This window comes from Euprymna scolopes, unplaced genomic scaffold (assembly GCF_053919585.1).
Source record: "Euprymna scolopes isolate OS-2025 unplaced genomic scaffold, ASM5391958v1 sca7, whole genome shotgun sequence".
Classification (NCBI taxonomy): domain Eukaryota; kingdom Metazoa; phylum Mollusca; class Cephalopoda; order Sepiida; family Sepiolidae; genus Euprymna; species Euprymna scolopes.
In genome coordinates this window covers 313,635-328,030 of record NW_027633768.1, presented here as the reverse complement: position 1 = coordinate 328,030, position 14,396 = coordinate 313,635, and the positions used below count along the sequence as shown (strand labels likewise).

The window sequence follows — 14,396 nt, the reverse complement described above, 5'->3', positions numbered from 1 at the left end:
CGATCGACGCTTCCACTAGTAGAGAGGGGCCGGGGGTAGGGGGGTCGTTGTCGCTCTGCCCGCAACCTTTGCCGCCCGGACCGGTCCACTGACGACCCCGGCCCCGGAGGGAGCCCCTTTATCGCTTCTCGGCCTCTTCTGGCTAAGATCAAAGTGTAGTATCTGTTCTTATCAGCTTAATATCTGATAGGTCCCTCGCATGGAGGGATCACGATATTAAACTGATTTTTGGAACTCGGTCAAGGGTTAGGAGCTTGCTCCCCCTTCTCCACGGGTTGGCCTGGTATTGCACTGCCTCCAGGAGTTAACAGCCCCGATTCTGACCCCAGCTCGCTCGGGAAAGAGTCAGAAAACGCAATCCCAAAAACAGACTGACTACTACTTTGATCTTACTACTAAACTAAACGACTTTGTTGGTCCTTACTTCCCTTTACTTAGTTGTTGCTGGCTTTGCTTTCGTTCGCTTTCGGTTCGGTCCGCTCGGCTGGATGGACCGTTCGTTGGTCTCATTAGCTGGATGACGGAGGCGGGCGGGCGGCCCTCCTTGGCCGCTGCCTGCGATCGACGCTTCCACTAGTAGAGAGGGGCCGGGGGTAGGGGGGTCGTTGTCGCTCTGCCCGCAACCTTTGCCGCCCGGACCGGTCCACTGACGACCCCGGCCCCGGAGGGAGCCCCTTTATCGCTTCTCGGCCTCTTCTGGCTAAGATCAAAGTGTAGTATCTGTTCTTATCAGCTTAATATCTGATAGGTCCCTCGCATGGAGGGATCACGATATTAAACTGATTTTTGGAACTCGGTCAAGGGTTAGGAGCTTGCTCCCCCTTCTCCACGGGTTGGCCTGGTATTGCACTGCCTCCAGGAGTTAACAGCCCCGATTCTGACCCCAGCTCGCTCGGGAAAGAGTCAGAAAACGCAATCCCAAAAACAGACTGACTACTACTTTGATCTTACTACTAAACTAAACGACTTTGTTGGTCCTTACTTCCCTTTACTTAGTTGTTGCTGGCTTTGCTTTCGTTCGCTTTCGGTTCGGTCCGCTCGGCTGGATGGACCGTTCGTTGGTCTCATTAGCTGGATGACGGAGGCGGGCGGGCGGCCCTCCTTGGCCGCTGCCTGCGATCGACGCTTCCACTAGTAGAGAGGGGCCGGGGGTAGGGGGGTCGTTGTCGCTCTGCCCGCAACCTTTGCCGCCCGGACCGGTCCACTGACGACCCCGGCCCCGGAGGGAGCCCCTTTATCGCTTCTCGGCCTCTTCTGGCTAAGATCAAAGTGTAGTATCTGTTCTTATCAGCTTAATATCTGATAGGTCCCTCGCATGGAGGGATCACGATATTAAACTGATTTTTGGAACTCGGTCAAGGGTTAGGAGCTTGCTCCCCCTTCTCCACGGGTTGGCCTGGTATTGCACTGCCTCCAGGAGTTAACAGCCCCGATTCTGACCCCAGCTCGCTCGGGAAAGAGTCAGAAAACGCAATCCCAAAAACAGACTGACTACTACTTTGATCTTACTACTAAACTAAACGACTTTGTTGGTCCTTACTTCCCTTTACTTAGTTGTTGCTGGCTTTGCTTTCGTTCGCTTTCGGTTCGGTCCGCTCGGCTGGATGGACCGTTCGTTGGTCTCATTAGCTGGATGACGGAGGCGGGCGGGCGGCCCTCCTTGGCCGCTGCCTGCGATCGACGCTTCCACTAGTAGAGAGGGGCCGGGGGTAGGGGGGTCGTTGTCGCTCTGCCCGCAACCTTTGCCGCCCGGACCGGTCCACTGACGACCCCGGCCCCGGAGGGAGCCCCTTTATCGCTTCTCGGCCTCTTCTGGCTAAGATCAAAGTGTAGTATCTGTTCTTATCAGCTTAATATCTGATAGGTCCCTCGCATGGAGGGATCACGATATTAAACTGATTTTTGGAACTCGGTCAAGGGTTAGGAGCTTGCTCCCCCTTCTCCACGGGTTGGCCTGGTATTGCACTGCCTCCAGGAGTTAACAGCCCCGATTCTGACCCCAGCTCGCTCGGGAAAGAGTCAGAAAACGCAATCCCAAAAACAGACTGACTACTACTTTGATCTTACTACTAAACTAAACGACTTTGTTGGTCCTTACTTCCCTTTACTTAGTTGTTGCTGGCTTTGCTTTCGTTCGCTTTCGGTTCGGTCCGCTCGGCTGGATGGACCGTTCGTTGGTCTCATTAGCTGGATGACGGAGGCGGGCGGGCGGCCCTCCTTGGCCGCTGCCTGCGATCGACGCTTCCACTAGTAGAGAGGGGCCGGGGGTAGGGGGGTCGTTGTCGCTCTGCCCGCAACCTTTGCCGCCCGGACCGGTCCACTGACGACCCCGGCCCCGGAGGGAGCCCCTTTATCGCTTCTCGGCCTCTTCTGGCTAAGATCAAAGTGTAGTATCTGTTCTTATCAGCTTAATATCTGATAGGTCCCTCGCATGGAGGGATCACGATATTAAACTGATTTTTGGAACTCGGTCAAGGGTTAGGAGCTTGCTCCCCCTTCTCCACGGGTTGGCCTGGTATTGCACTGCCTCCAGGAGTTAACAGCCCCGATTCTGACCCCAGCTCGCTCGGGAAAGAGTCAGAAAACGCAATCCCAAAAACAGACTGACTACTACTTTGATCTTACTACTAAACTAAACGACTTTGTTGGTCCTTACTTCCCTTTACTTAGTTGTTGCTGGCTTTGCTTTCGTTCGCTTTCGGTTCGGTCCGCTCGGCTGGATGGACCGTTCGTTGGTCTCATTAGCTGGATGACGGAGGCGGGCGGGCGGCCCTCCTTGGCCGCTGCCTGCGATCGACGCTTCCACTAGTAGAGAGGGGCCGGGGGTAGGGGGGTCGTTGTCGCTCTGCCCGCAACCTTTGCCGCCCGGACCGGTCCACTGACGACCCCGGCCCCGGAGGGAGCCCCTTTATCGCTTCTCGGCCTCTTCTGGCTAAGATCAAAGTGTAGTATCTGTTCTTATCAGCTTAATATCTGATAGGTCCCTCGCATGGAGGGATCACGATATTAAACTGATTTTTGGAACTCGGTCAAGGGTTAGGAGCTTGCTCCCCCTTCTCCACGGGTTGGCCTGGTATTGCACTGCCTCCAGGAGTTAACAGCCCCGATTCTGACCCCAGCTCGCTCGGGAAAGAGTCAGAAAACGCAATCCCAAAAACAGACTGACTACTACTTTGATCTTACTACTAAACTAAACGACTTTGTTGGTCCTTACTTCCCTTTACTTAGTTGTTGCTGGCTTTGCTTTCGTTCGCTTTCGGTTCGGTCCGCTCGGCTGGATGGACCGTTCGTTGGTCTCATTAGCTGGATGACGGAGGCGGGCGGGCGGCCCTCCTTGGCCGCTGCCTGCGATCGACGCTTCCACTAGTAGAGAGGGGCCGGGGGTAGGGGGGTCGTTGTCGCTCTGCCCGCAACCTTTGCCGCCCGGACCGGTCCACTGACGACCCCGGCCCCGGAGGGAGCCCCTTTATCGCTTCTCGGCCTCTTCTGGCTAAGCTTGTGCCTAATTTTGTTGTGTTGATTTTTGTTTTTTATAATTTGAAATTGTAAATGCATTTTTTGACTACAATAAAATAAATAAATAAGATCAAAGTGTAGTATCTGTTCTTATCAGCTTAATATCTGATAGGTCCCTCGCATGGAGGGATCACGATATTAAACTGATTTTTGGAACTCGGTCAAGGGTTAGGAGCTTGCTCCCCCTTCTCCACGGGTTGGCCTGGTATTGCACTGCCTCCAGGAGTTAACAGCCCCGATTCTGACCCCAGCTCGCTCGGGAAAGAGTCAGAAAACGCAATCCCAAAAACAGACTGACTACTACTTTGATCTTACTACTAAACTAAACGACTTTGTTGGTCCTTACTTCCCTTTACTTAGTTGTTGCTGGCTTTGCTTTCGTTCGCTTTCGGTTCGGTCCGCTCGGCTGGATGGACCGTTCGTTGGTCTCATTAGCTGGATGACGGAGGCGGGCGGGCGGCCCTCCTTGGCCGCTGCCTGCGATCGACGCTTCCACTAGTAGAGAGGGGCCGGGGGTAGGGGGGTCGTTGTCGCTCTGCCCGCAACCTTTGCCGCCCGGACCGGTCCACTGACGACCCCGGCCCCGGAGGGAGCCCCTTTATCGCTTCTCGGCCTCTTCTGGCTAAGATCAAAGTGTAGTATCTGTTCTTATCAGCTTAATATCTGATAGGTCCCTCGCATGGAGGGATCACGATATTAAACTGATTTTTGGAACTCGGTCAAGGGTTAGGAGCTTGCTCCCCCTTCTCCACGGGTTGGCCTGGTATTGCACTGCCTCCAGGAGTTAACAGCCCCGATTCTGACCCCAGCTCGCTCGGGAAAGAGTCAGAAAACGCAATCCCAAAAACAGACTGACTACTACTTTGATCTTACTACTAAACTAAACGACTTTGTTGGTCCTTACTTCCCTTTACTTAGTTGTTGCTGGCTTTGCTTTCGTTCGCTTTCGGTTCGGTCCGCTCGGCTGGATGGACCGTTCGTTGGTCTCATTAGCTGGATGACGGAGGCGGGCGGGCGGCCCTCCTTGGCCGCTGCCTGCGATCGACGCTTCCACTAGTAGAGAGGGGCCGGGGGTAGGGGGGTCGTTGTCGCTCTGCCCGCAACCTTTGCCGCCCGGACCGGTCCACTGACGACCCCGGCCCCGGAGGGAGCCCCTTTATCGCTTCTCGGCCTCTTCTGGCTAAGATCAAAGTGTAGTATCTGTTCTTATCAGCTTAATATCTGATAGGTCCCTCGCATGGAGGGATCACGATATTAAACTGATTTTTGGAACTCGGTCAAGGGTTAGGAGCTTGCTCCCCCTTCTCCACGGGTTGGCCTGGTATTGCACTGCCTCCAGGAGTTAACAGCCCCGATTCTGACCCCAGCTCGCTCGGGAAAGAGTCAGAAAACGCAATCCCAAAAACAGACTGACTACTACTTTGATCTTACTACTAAACTAAACGACTTTGTTGGTCCTTACTTCCCTTTACTTAGTTGTTGCTGGCTTTGCTTTCGTTCGCTTTCGGTTCGGTCCGCTCGGCTGGATGGACCGTTCGTTGGTCTCATTAGCTGGATGACGGAGGCGGGCGGGCGGCCCTCCTTGGCCGCTGCCTGCGATCGACGCTTCCACTAGTAGAGAGGGGCCGGGGGTAGGGGGGTCGTTGTCGCTCTGCCCGCAACCTTTGCCGCCCGGACCGGTCCACTGACGACCCCGGCCCCGGAGGGAGCCCCTTTATCGCTTCTCGGCCTCTTCTGGCTAAGATCAAAGTGTAGTATCTGTTCTTATCAGCTTAATATCTGATAGGTCCCTCGCATGGAGGGATCACGATATTAAACTGATTTTTGGAACTCGGTCAAGGGTTAGGAGCTTGCTCCCCCTTCTCCACGGGTTGGCCTGGTATTGCACTGCCTCCAGGAGTTAACAGCCCCGATTCTGACCCCAGCTCGCTCGGGAAAGAGTCAGAAAACGCAATCCCAAAAACAGACTGACTACTACTTTGATCTTACTACTAAACTAAACGACTTTGTTGGTCCTTACTTCCCTTTACTTAGTTGTTGCTGGCTTTGCTTTCGTTCGCTTTCGGTTCGGTCCGCTCGGCTGGATGGACCGTTCGTTGGTCTCATTAGCTGGATGACGGAGGCGGGCGGGCGGCCCTCCTTGGCCGCTGCCTGCGATCGACGCTTCCACTAGTAGAGAGGGGCCGGGGGTAGGGGGGTCGTTGTCGCTCTGCCCGCAACCTTTGCCGCCCGGACCGGTCCACTGACGACCCCGGCCCCGGAGGGAGCCCCTTTATCGCTTCTCGGCCTCTTCTGGCTAAGATCAAAGTGTAGTATCTGTTCTTATCAGCTTAATATCTGATAGGTCCCTCGCATGGAGGGATCACGATATTAAACTGATTTTTGGAACTCGGTCAAGGGTTAGGAGCTTGCTCCCCCTTCTCCACGGGTTGGCCTGGTATTGCACTGCCTCCAGGAGTTAACAGCCCCGATTCTGACCCCAGCTCGCTCGGGAAAGAGTCAGAAAACGCAATCCCAAAAACAGACTGACTACTACTTTGATCTTACTACTAAACTAAACGACTTTGTTGGTCCTTACTTCCCTTTACTTAGTTGTTGCTGGCTTTGCTTTCGTTCGCTTTCGGTTCGGTCCGCTCGGCTGGATGGACCGTTCGTTGGTCTCATTAGCTGGATGACGGAGGCGGGCGGGCGGCCCTCCTTGGCCGCTGCCTGCGATCGACGCTTCCACTAGTAGAGAGGGGCCGGGGGTAGGGGGGTCGTTGTCGCTCTGCCCGCAACCTTTGCCGCCCGGACCGGTCCACTGACGACCCCGGCCCCGGAGGGAGCCCCTTTATCGCTTCTCGGCCTCTTCTGGCTAAGATCAAAGTGTAGTATCTGTTCTTATCAGCTTAATATCTGATAGGTCCCTCGCATGGAGGGATCACGATATTAAACTGATTTTTGGAACTCGGTCAAGGGTTAGGAGCTTGCTCCCCCTTCTCCACGGGTTGGCCTGGTATTGCACTGCCTCCAGGAGTTAACAGCCCCGATTCTGACCCCAGCTCGCTCGGGAAAGAGTCAGAAAACGCAATCCCAAAAACAGACTGACTACTACTTTGATCTTACTACTAAACTAAACGACTTTGTTGGTCCTTACTTCCCTTTACTTAGTTGTTGCTGGCTTTGCTTTCGTTCGCTTTCGGTTCGGTCCGCTCGGCTGGATGGACCGTTCGTTGGTCTCATTAGCTGGATGACGGAGGCGGGCGGGCGGCCCTCCTTGGCCGCTGCCTGCGATCGACGCTTCCACTAGTAGAGAGGGGCCGGGGGTAGGGGGGTCGTTGTCGCTCTGCCCGCAACCTTTGCCGCCCGGACCGGTCCACTGACGACCCCGGCCCCGGAGGGAGCCCCTTTATCGCTTCTCGGCCTCTTCTGGCTAAGATCAAAGTGTAGTATCTGTTCTTATCAGCTTAATATCTGATAGGTCCCTCGCATGGAGGGATCACGATATTAAACTGATTTTTGGAACTCGGTCAAGGGTTAGGAGCTTGCTCCCCCTTCTCCACGGGTTGGCCTGGTATTGCACTGCCTCCAGGAGTTAACAGCCCCGATTCTGACCCCAGCTCGCTCGGGAAAGAGTCAGAAAACGCAATCCCAAAAACAGACTGACTACTACTTTGATCTTACTACTAAACTAAACGACTTTGTTGGTCCTTACTTCCCTTTACTTAGTTGTTGCTGGCTTTGCTTTCGTTCGCTTTCGGTTCGGTCCGCTCGGCTGGATGGACCGTTCGTTGGTCTCATTAGCTGGATGACGGAGGCGGGCGGGCGGCCCTCCTTGGCCGCTGCCTGCGATCGACGCTTCCACTAGTAGAGAGGGGCCGGGGGTAGGGGGGTCGTTGTCGCTCTGCCCGCAACCTTTGCCGCCCGGACCGGTCCACTGACGACCCCGGCCCCGGAGGGAGCCCCTTTATCGCTTCTCGGCCTCTTCTGGCTAAGATCAAAGTGTAGTATCTGTTCTTCAGTGCTTGCTCTGGTCTGCTATTAGTTGACGAGTTGGGAGCTTTTGGCCTTTGGTCAAAAGTCTTTTTTCTTTTTTTGGCCTCTTTTGGCGTCTTGCTCTTGCGAGGACCAGCCCCTTCTTTGGGGATTGGACCTCCTTGAGAACTTGTTAAGTTTTTGTTTTGTTTATTAACTGTTGTTTTCCTTTTTTTCCAGATAGTCCGGGGTCTAGCTAGAGCTTAAGCAGCCGGCAGGGCCAAGGGATACCGACGTGCCTTTTTAGGCGAAGGCCCCTTGGTTTCCGAATCGGCGGGCACTAGTTGGGCTCCGGGCCTTCACTTAGATGGAGCAGGCCTCTGCTCCTGCCACCTTGGGGGACGCCCCAGGTGTAGTGTCCGAGACGGGTCGGGGGGGTGCCATCCCGCAAGGCACCCCCAGTTCGAGAAGGGTTCCCGGGGTCGCCACCCCAGAGGTCGGATCGAGAGCGGGGGTCGCTGCCCCCAGTCCAGTGGTCGAGACTACTGGCGTGAGTTCGGAAGGGTCGAGTTCGGTCGCGGGGGTCGCCGCCCCCAGTTCGAGACGCGTGTCGGGGGTTGCTGCCCGTAAAGGCAACCCCAGTTCGAGTGCAGCGGTCGCTAAGGCAGGCAGAATGATGGTCGCGGGGGGGGATGCCCCGTGGGGTACCCCCAATGAGGTGGGTCCTAGCGTTGCCATCATAGAAGTCCCCCCAACTGTAGCTATAGGCAGAGCAGGGGCTATGACAAGGGAGAAAGTGGCGGAGGCTTGGAGGAACTCCATGAGGGAGTCGAAAGGAGACGAGGAGGCTGCGACCTGGGAGGAGGCGCGGAAAAACCGTAGACGGCCGGTTAAGCGTTGGTGGGTCCCGGACGAGGGTCCCCCAACTGGAACGCAATCTGAGAGGAACAGCCCACAAAAGCCGTCGATGGAGGGCCTCAGAAAGGCAAAATCGGAGGAGGTAATAGTGGTGGATGGGTGCTCCCCGGGGTCAGGGAGGGCGTCAGCGACGAAAGCAGTACCAGCCAGTGCGGAGGATTGGCCAGCCCTCACCAAGGACGATTCCCCAATTCCGGCTGCACAAAGAGAGGTGACAACTGCATGGTCGGGCGCAAAGACAAGTACGGCGGTTCCAGGAGGCAAGAAGAAGACCCCCCAGTACTACAAAGACCTCCTGGAAAATAATTTTAAGGAATATGCGTCCGGCAGCGTGATGAAGATTGTTCCAGGGGTACAAGAGGCCATACAGGAGCGGTCGATCGCCTTCCTCACCTTCGACGAGAAGGGGAAGGGACTCACCAGGATCCCGCAGGAGAAGATGGCGGAAATATTGGGAGAGCTGCGGATTCCGGCCCAGTATATGGTTCGGCGTTTTTTTGCCATGTGGGATATCCTTTTGCCATCAAGGGAGGTTGCAGAGAGACTGTCAAAGGGGGATCTCACATGGAAAGGATTTCGACTGAGGCCGGAATACAAGTCTAAGAGAAGGGCAGCTGTTACGATAAAAGGGGTGCCCAGCTTCATCTCGGAGGACCAGCTGGGTGCCACGATGTCCCAATATGGAGAGGTTGAAAGTGTGCAGCCGGTGATTGGGCCCCGTGGAATAAGGATGGGGGAGATTAAGCTCGAGATGAGGGTCGATAGGAAGGAGGTAGAAAAGATCCCCTCCCAACTATCTTGCGAGGGTTGGACCATGCTAGTTCTGGTAGAAGGGAGGAGACCGCACTGCTGGTCCTGCCAAAAACCTGGCCATGTGTCCCGCTTCTGTCCCAAAAGGATAGAGGAAGAGAAGAAGAACAAGGGGCAGAAGCCGGCCGAAGAAAAGGCAGTTGAAAGGAACGAGGCCGACACCTGGAGCAAGGTGGTGTCCAGGAGGACCAAGAAAATAGCTGAGGTGTCCGCTCCCACAACAACACCCAGAGGAGCGGCGGTGTCGGCCAAACGGAAGCTCAGGGTCAGCTCCTCCGAATCAGAAGGAGAAGATGGAGGAGAATCCAAGAAGGATGCAAAAAGAGAAAAGACGGCAGAAGAAGACCCTGAGCATCCGCCAACAGCCCCCGATGAGGATGTCCAGGCCACCCCTCCCCTATTCAACACGCCTCCAGAGGAAAAGGAGCCGGGCGAAGCCCCTGAAACACCGATGGAGGCTGAGGAGCCAGTAAGAAAACTAACAGAGAAGCCGGCAGCCCCCAGAGAGGAGAAGACAAGGAAGTTTCCTTTCTGGCCGGGGGAAAGGATATGTGAAGTAAGGATGAGTGAGACGGTCAGCGACCTCAACGGAAGACAAAAAAAACATCTCAAGTCCCTCGAAAGCCTCTCAAAGGTGGACGAGAAGGAGGTCGCTGATCCCAGAAACTTCCCGGATGCTCCTCAGCTCATCACGTTCGTCCGGCCAAATAGGGGAGGGCGAGCGAAAGCCCTATGGAGGATGCTGGAGGCCAGCAAAACAGCGTTTAAGGGGCTGAAGATATTCGACGGGGAGCACCCATCACTAGGGCAAATAGCCAAGAAAAGTGAGGGGCGGGTCCCTATTTATGTTCACCCCTCCCTGTATAGGGCTCTAAAAATTACGTTTCCTCTGGACGTTGGGGGCCTGGCTAGAGACGGACGGCTTACGTCCGACCTGCTCTCGGGCAGTCTTGGCCAGGCCTTTGACGTCCTGTCCCCCGAGGACTTCAGACCCCTAGTTGACGAATTTTACTAGGTAGGGAAGCATGGCCACGGGCTTGAACCTGGCTAGTTTGAATGCGAGGGGCATGAGATCTCGAAGCAAAGCTGCTCGCGTGCTGAGGGATCTCGTGGCCCTTGAGGTAGATATAGCTGCGTTGCAGGAGACCCACTTTGTTGGGCCCGGGGATTGCAGTGTGCTGGTCAACGACTTTGACGTTTACTCAGCATACGGCAATCTCCGTAGCAGTGGGGTTTCTGTTCTAGTAAGTCGCACCCTGTCTGCGACGGTTACCGTTATCCACGCCGACGCTCATGGGAGGCTGGTCGTGGTCGATGTTGCCGTTAAAAGCGGCGTGTTCCGGATAGTGGCAGTTTATGCACCTAACATCCCCAGCGAGAGGGTTTCCTTTTTTCGGCGGGTGGAGGTGTTTCTCTCTTCGGGTCCGGAGCGGGTAGTCTTAATGGGGGACTGGAATGCCGTCCTGGACCCCAGCATAGATAAGGTCGGGGGGGTTAGAGGGTCGGGTTGGTGTGAAAGCAGCCTGTCTGACCTGATGGCCTCGTGCGATCTGGTCGATAGGTTCCGTCTGGATCACCCCGGGAGGGAGATGTGGACGTGGCATACTAGTGCGGCCTCCAGTCCAAGTACATACTTGGACAGGATGTTAATTAGAAGGGGCGACGTAGATTTTCTATCTTGTCCCACGTTCCACTGGCTAGGTCATTCGGACCACAAACTCGTGTTGGCCCGTTTGAAGTTAGGTAATAGGCCTAGGTTGGCTGGCTACTGGAAGTTGAACGCCTCCTTGTTGGAGTCGGAAGACTTCCGGGAGCGGCTGACAACACTAATCCAGAGGGAGTTAGTGGGGGCGGTTACCGGGAGTAGCTGGTGGGTTAAGCTTAAGGTCACCATTAGGCGCTTTTGTGTCCAATATAGCCAAAGCCTCGCGTTAGTTAGGGCTCGGACCAAAAGGCACTTAGACGATAGACTGACCCGGGCGGTGGCAGGGGGGGATTCCCTAGAACTAGCTCTAGTAAAGGAGGACCTGAATCGCTTGGCTAGCGAGCGATACACAGGTCAGGTAGTTAGAGCTAGGTTAAAAAGAGTCTCCAACGAAGCCGCGAACGTTGACGCTGTTGAGCGTGGGGCTGCTTTAAGACGTGGCTCGGATGGGTACATTCGGGAAGTGAAAGACCTGGAAGGGCGCTCTCTCGTGTCGGCGCGGGAGATCCGCAACGGGTTTCGACAACATCTGGAGGAGCGATTCACCCAACTACCCAGACTCCGCGGCCAGGAGTTTGGCGGCTATTTGGCTGGCTCGCCCCGCCTTACTGCGGACCGAGCGGCTAGCTGCGAGGGGATGGTTACGGAGCGTGAGGTCATTACTGCGTTGAAGCAGGTAGGCCTCAACAAATCTCCGGGACTTGATGGTTTGCCCTATGAATTGTTCTTGAGGCTGTCGCCCATGTTTGTGCCCCTTCTGACGGGCGTGTTTAACCACTGGTTTGTCACGGGCTCGATCCCGAGACAGGTAACCAAAGGAGTGGTCACGCTTCTGAAGAAGGGGAACCAACCTGGAGGGGGGAATCTAGACGATTACAGGCCGATCACTCTGCTTAACGCAGACGTGAAGATTTTGGCTCGCGTTCTCGCAAACCGGATGCAGGTTGTTATCGGTGACTTGATCGAACCGGATCAGAATTACGCTGTGAAGGGTCGATCAATTCAGAACAACTTGCACCTGGTGCGCTTGATCTTAGAGGGTTTAGAAGACGACACGGAAGCCGCGCTGATCAATTTGGATCAGTCCAAGGCGTTCGATAGGGTGGACCATGGGTTCCTGAGGTCTGTTGTGGAAACCGCCGGCTTTGGTCCGGACTTCCGCAAGTGGGTCTCTGCTCTGTATCGTGATCCCGCGGTAGTGGTGCAAGTCAACGGTAGGTTGTCGGAGTCCTTTGGGGTCTCTCGGTCGGTGCGGCAGGGCTGTCCGCTGTCGCCTCTGCTCTATGTCCTGGCGTTGGAGCCCTTCCTTCGCAAATTAAGGGACGAGGCGGCGAGACCAGTCCTACGCGGCATTGCTCTACCTGGCGGCCGATTTGCCAGGGTGTCCGCGTACGCTGATGACGTCACCGTTTTCGCAGCTTGTCGTAACGACATCGAAGCGGTGATAGAGGCGATCGCTGAGTACGAAGTTGTTACAGGGGCCGTGATCAATCGCAGCAAGTCCGTCGGCCTGCGGTTGAGCGCCTGGACCGGGGTAAACTCGCTTCCAGGTGCGTTCGGCTGGACTGATGGCCCGGTTAAGATCCTCGGCGTGTGGTTCGGGCCGGATCTCCAGTTGGACAAGAATTGGTCGGAGGTACAGACGAAGGTCGAATCGTCGGTCGTGTCTTGGATTCGAAGGAGGTTGTCCTTGAAGGGTCGTGCGGAGGCATGCGCCACTTACGTGTTTCCGCTGATCCTTTACCGTTTATCTGTTCTTCCCCTGCCTGCGGACCGCTGTAAGGCTTTAGAGCGCCTCCTTTTTAAACTGCTGTGGAAAGGAGGAAAGCCGTATGTCCGTAGACAGGTCTGTACGCAGAAACTTGGCGAGGGAGGCTTGGGAATGCCGGACTTGAAAAGTCACAAGCATGCTGAAAGACTGGCGTTCCTGAGTCGTACACTGTTAGAGGAGACGCACTGGGTACCAGCGGTGGAACAGGCTTTTCCGCAGCTCGTATCCGCCCCTGCCGCTGAAGGTCGCAGAAGACCAGCAGGGGATTCGCGTTTCTTCACCGAGTGCCGGGCTGCCCTTAGGGCGTTGCCGGGGTCCAGTGACCTTGCGCGGTCTAGGAGGAGGCTGTATCGGGATCTAGTGGTGGGGACCGCTAACGATCCGCTGGTGGAGCGGCTACATCTGTCGGGGGAGGAGGTTCTCTCGCTGTGGAGTTGGGCGCCTGCCAGCAGTCATTTAAATAATTCAGAATTTTCAGTAACGTGGAGACTGGTCCGGGACGCGTTGCCACTTTTCGACCGACTTGCCAGAGATTGCCGGGATAGAGAATTTTATTATCCCCCGTGCCCCCGCTGCAATGACGAGGAGGAGGACGAGACGAGGGAACACGCGTTCTTTCTTTGCAGCGGGGTGCGGAGTCTCTGGAGGTATGTCGAAGAGGTAACGGCTCGCATCGACCCCGAGCGGTCGGTGCCACTTGATTTAGCGTATGTGGTCGATAATGTAGACCCGCCGTTTTCTAGGGAGAAACGGTTGGTGTTTCTAGCGATACTAGCCGTAGCTAGGTTAGTGACGTGGGTTTCACGTCTAGACATCGTCTATGAGGGGCAGTCTGTTTCCGATCGGGATCTGGTCGTTCGTTTTAAGCACCAACTTAAAACGAAAATCAGATGCGATTGGGAAAGGTTGCCCCGCATCGACTTTGATAGAAGATGGGTGCACAACACTAGTTTGTGCATCCGACGAGGAGCCAGGTTCGAGTTCGTGCTTCCCCCTGGTTAGAATTGGTCCTAGGGTGCTGGGGTTGGTGTTTTCTATACTCGGAACCCACCCCAATGTATTTGTTAAACAAGAGTTTACTCTTGTCCATGGGTAGAAGCTAGGGTTAGTTAGGAGACGGTAACCACTTCGAGTGGAAGATGAGTATCTTTATTAGGGCCTAGACTAGGGATGTATGTGTGTCGATCCGGTCCCTGATTTATTTTTATTCGGCACTAGGAGAGCTTCCAAAGATGCCCACTCCCACTTGTTTGTTTTGTCCCCGGCCTTTGTTGCCCCTTATGCATTTTTATCTTGGAAGACGCCGTCCATTCCCGACGAACCCCCTCCACAAGTTATTTTTTCACCAGCAGTTTTTGCTGTCCCGTAGATCCTCCATTCCCCACTAGGGAGCGACCTGCTTGCTTTCACCTTTCCCTTCGGGGAGGGGACCGGAAGACAGTGGGCGTTCCACTAACGAGTAGAGAGTAGGATGGGAGGGTCCCTTACTAATCCGCCCCCATAGGCATTTTGTTAAGTTGTTTTCTTTTTCTTTCTTTTTGGGTGTATTTTAGCTTGCCCCCCTCCCCTTCATCTCACCCCCATTTATTTTTAAAAAAAAAAAAAAAAAAAAAAAAAAAAAAAAAAAAAAAAAAAAAAAAAAAAAAATACTTTTGTTTGTACATATATTTTTGTTTTGTTTTATGTAAATACACTTTTTTATTATTACAGAATGCATGAAGG

General features: G+C 54.8%; 13 non-coding genes and 1 pseudogene across 13 annotated transcripts; all 14 read left to right on the top strand.

Annotated features, from left to right (window-relative positions):
* The first annotated feature begins 120 nt into the window (after positions 1-120).
* LOC145275887 (U2 spliceosomal RNA) lies at positions 121-321 on the top strand. Its single transcript, XR_013867648.1, has one exon. It is a non-coding gene; the product is annotated as a U2 spliceosomal RNA (small nuclear RNA).
* Positions 322-678: 357 nt separating this feature from the next.
* On the top strand, positions 679-879 carry LOC145275884 (U2 spliceosomal RNA). Its single transcript, XR_013867646.1, has one exon. It is a non-coding gene; the product is annotated as a U2 spliceosomal RNA (small nuclear RNA).
* A 357-nt stretch (positions 880-1,236) lies between these two features.
* Positions 1,237-1,437, top strand: LOC145275883 (U2 spliceosomal RNA). The gene has a single exon (XR_013867645.1). It is a non-coding gene; the product is annotated as a U2 spliceosomal RNA (small nuclear RNA).
* Positions 1,438-1,794: 357 nt separating this feature from the next.
* Positions 1,795-1,995, top strand: LOC145275882 (U2 spliceosomal RNA). Its single transcript, XR_013867644.1, has one exon. It is a non-coding gene; the product is annotated as a U2 spliceosomal RNA (small nuclear RNA).
* A 357-nt stretch (positions 1,996-2,352) lies between these two features.
* Positions 2,353-2,553, top strand: LOC145275881 (U2 spliceosomal RNA). The gene has a single exon (XR_013867643.1). It is a non-coding gene; the product is annotated as a U2 spliceosomal RNA (small nuclear RNA).
* Positions 2,554-2,910: 357 nt separating this feature from the next.
* LOC145275880 (U2 spliceosomal RNA) lies at positions 2,911-3,111 on the top strand. Its single transcript, XR_013867642.1, has one exon. It is a non-coding gene; the product is annotated as a U2 spliceosomal RNA (small nuclear RNA).
* Positions 3,112-3,549: 438 nt separating this feature from the next.
* Positions 3,550-3,759, top strand: LOC145275520 (U2 spliceosomal RNA; annotated as a pseudogene).
* Positions 3,760-4,116: 357 nt separating this feature from the next.
* On the top strand, positions 4,117-4,317 carry LOC145275879 (U2 spliceosomal RNA). The gene has a single exon (XR_013867641.1). It is a non-coding gene; the product is annotated as a U2 spliceosomal RNA (small nuclear RNA).
* Positions 4,318-4,674: 357 nt separating this feature from the next.
* On the top strand, positions 4,675-4,875 carry LOC145275878 (U2 spliceosomal RNA). Its single transcript, XR_013867640.1, has one exon. It is a non-coding gene; the product is annotated as a U2 spliceosomal RNA (small nuclear RNA).
* A 357-nt stretch (positions 4,876-5,232) lies between these two features.
* On the top strand, positions 5,233-5,433 carry LOC145275877 (U2 spliceosomal RNA). The gene has a single exon (XR_013867639.1). It is a non-coding gene; the product is annotated as a U2 spliceosomal RNA (small nuclear RNA).
* A 357-nt stretch (positions 5,434-5,790) lies between these two features.
* Positions 5,791-5,991, top strand: LOC145275876 (U2 spliceosomal RNA). The gene has a single exon (XR_013867638.1). It is a non-coding gene; the product is annotated as a U2 spliceosomal RNA (small nuclear RNA).
* A 357-nt stretch (positions 5,992-6,348) lies between these two features.
* Positions 6,349-6,549, top strand: LOC145275874 (U2 spliceosomal RNA). Its single transcript, XR_013867637.1, has one exon. It is a non-coding gene; the product is annotated as a U2 spliceosomal RNA (small nuclear RNA).
* Positions 6,550-6,906: 357 nt separating this feature from the next.
* On the top strand, positions 6,907-7,107 carry LOC145275872 (U2 spliceosomal RNA). Its single transcript, XR_013867635.1, has one exon. It is a non-coding gene; the product is annotated as a U2 spliceosomal RNA (small nuclear RNA).
* A 357-nt stretch (positions 7,108-7,464) lies between these two features.
* LOC145275548 (U2 spliceosomal RNA) lies at positions 7,465-7,656 on the top strand. Its single transcript, XR_013867351.1, has one exon. It is a non-coding gene; the product is annotated as a U2 spliceosomal RNA (small nuclear RNA).
* Positions 7,657-14,396: the final 6,740 nt, after the last annotated feature.